The 2,865-nt window shown below is 42.9% G+C and overlaps 1 pseudogene; it reads right to left on the bottom strand.

Moving 5' to 3' along the window:
- Positions 1–2,293, bottom strand: part of LOC102862378 — an 11,707-nt pseudogene extending 9,414 nt beyond the window's left edge.
- Positions 2,294–2,865: the final 572 nt, after the last annotated feature.

Genomic DNA, 2,865 nt, shown 5'->3' with positions numbered 1-2,865 from the left:
AGGAGGGACGGGTCCTTGGAGAGGGACATCATGCTTGGGAGGGTGGAGGGACAGCGCAGGAGGGGAAGACCCTCTATGAGATGGATTGACTCAGTGACTGGGGTAATCGGGATGGGCGTGTCAGAGGCAGTGCGGTTGGTGCAGGATAGACCAGGGTTTAGGGCTGTTGTACATAGGGTCGCTATGAGTCGCAAACGACTCGACGGCACGTAACAACAACAACAATTTCTTCCTTAACAATATCTAATTTTACTACATTCGTGGTTCTCACATTCCATGTTCCAGTCACTAGTGTCTGCTTACCACTGTTTGTCTTCCTTTGTATTTCCATACTCAGTTGCCCTTTCTGTCTTTCTGCATATGTTCTGATGTGCATAGCATTTTCTGAGGCCTGCTATTTCAAAAGTGGATGGCCAATCCTTCTTTCTAGTGTGTTTTAATCTGAATGTTCAGATTTAGACAAGTATCCACCAGATAAGCATTTTACGAAAAGAGTGAAATTATATCTCTTCTTGTGGAATTAACCATTAGTTTCAGTGTTGTTCCTGCCCTTGGCACAAGTGTCTTGATCCACTTATTTATTTGCTCCACCATCCATCAAGTTGCCCATCCACTTCTACCCACTCCCTTCAACATTTAGCTCCCATTGTCCAGCCCTTGATCTAATAGCTTATATCTAAAGCTTCCTTGGCTTTTGTGACATGTCAGCTACTTACAGTTTCTTTTGCTGTGACCAGAGTCATTTAAGTTTACTGGTAATGTGTCCCAAATAATGGTGATGTGTCCTGTGGAACTGGTGTTTAGTTAGTTTCTTCTTGCCCAAGGGCCCGAATGAGTCCCGTGCAGCCTTGGGGGTCCTTTCCTGTTACATGTGTGGGCGGAGATTTTCAGCTCTGTTGTGCTGCATTGCTTTCCGCCTGCGAAGCTTACTTTCTGCCCCAAGCATTCCACGACTGAGTCCCGCTCAGCCTTGGGACTCTGCCTGCACAGGTTGTGTTTCTATATTTTCTATCGTTTTCTTGCTATTGTGAATAATGCTGCTATGAACACCTCTGTACAAATGTGTATTCATGTCTCAGTTCTGATTTTCTTGGGTTATATTTCTAGCAGTGGAATAGCCAGGTCATACAGTATTTCTATGTCCAGATTTTTCCTTTTTTTACCAAGAATAAACACCAACTTTATTAGTACAGTAAGTTTCCAATTTCTCAGAAGAAAAAATTGATCCAGCACCACCTGGCAAGCTTTATGAGACCAAAGCCCACATTTATTGTTCTGCTAGTTCCCCACCACACCCTGATGATGGTCAACTGCCATCAGAGCCGCTGTCATAATGAGGACAGCCTCACAGGTGTCTCTCCAATGAAGTCCAGAAGACTGCAATGATACCGTCGTTTCAAAAGCTGCTGATGTAGAGAGCATATCCACGTGGAAAGTGGAGGTTTCATCTTTAATTCAAGACAAACCATGAACTACTGATGGATTTCTGAGAAACAGGGATAGTGTATGAGGAATCCCATTCCATTCTTACCATGCCGGGAAGAGGGGCAAGGATGAAGTGGAAAAGGGGCCAGAATACTAACAGGAAAGTCTGTGAGTGCTCAAAATCAACTTCCGTTCTGCTGGTGCTCCTTGACGTTCTCTCTGGCAGCTGCATAAACCAAGGGGCCACTGATCAATCACCTCTTTAACACCATATTTCTTGCCTTCATAGAAGAGATAAGTCTTAGAATTCCCCAAATTGACAATCTTCGGGCAACCATCCCAATCCTCCTCCTATATGCTGTTTCCCTTTTGCTAATTGTTATCAGAGACTCTGGGGTCTCCACAAATCACAAAGCACCTCTGGTAAGAGCTGTAATTGCATCCATCACATATGTGCTCCGGGGTGTAGGGCTGCACATAGGAGTCACAAACCACACATTTGACATCACATTTTTTACACAATCTCTCGATGGCCACCAACTTGCTTTCAGCAAAAAATCAGATCTGGGTGGTGTTTGCCAAAGTTTCAACTCAAACTGGCTTTTTTCAGCTTTTTGAGGAAATGCCAAACTGCCTTCCATAGGCATCATACCATTTTACAAGCCCACCAGCAGTACATAAGAGTTCCAACCTCTCCACATCCTCTCCAACATTTATTGTTTGCTGTATTGTTAAAGCTGGTACTGCTGTTGGAGTGAGCTGGTATCTCGTCGTTTTGATTTGCATCTCTGTGACTGCGAGTGATGCTGAGCATTTCCTCGTGTTTCTTGGCCATCCGAATGCCCTTTACTGTGAAGAGTCTGTTCATGTCGCTCGCTAATTTTGTTATTGTGTAATTGTGTCATTGGTCTTTTTGTTGTAGAGGCCCAGCAGTGTTCTGTAAACTTTAGTTAAGAGATCTTTGTCTGAAATGTCATTACCAAATTGCTTTTTACCAAATCTTTAGGCTTGCTTTTCACTATCTTGGAGAAAGTTTCTGATGCACATAGGGATTAGATATTAAGAAAGTCCCATTTATCAATTTTATCTTTTCCAGGTTGTGCATTTTTGGCTATGTTTGAAAGTATATTTATGCCTTAGGCAAAGGTTTCTAATTTTGTACCCATTTTGTCTCTTATGATCTTTATAGTTTGGATTTACCCCCTAGGTCTTTGATCTACTTGGAGCTGAGTTTTATGTATGTTGTGAGATGTAGATCCTGTTTCAGTTTTCTGCAGGCAAGCAGGTGTCCAGTTTGGCCAGCACTGTTTCTTAAAGAGGCTGTCATTTCTCCAACTAATGGGTTTTACTACCTTGTCAAATATCAGTTGACCATAGGTGATGGGTCTACATATAGATTGAAAAGGTATGGAGACAGGATACATCCCTGACACACTCCAT

The sequence above is a fragment of the Elephantulus edwardii genome, unplaced genomic scaffold (genome assembly GCF_000299155.1).
Source record: "Elephantulus edwardii isolate Elephantulus edwardi_28Jun2011 unplaced genomic scaffold, EleEdw1.0 scaffold00242, whole genome shotgun sequence".
In the NCBI taxonomy this organism is placed as follows: domain Eukaryota; kingdom Metazoa; phylum Chordata; class Mammalia; order Macroscelidea; family Macroscelididae; genus Elephantulus; species Elephantulus edwardii.
This window is presented reverse-complemented; position numbering and strand designations above follow the sequence as displayed.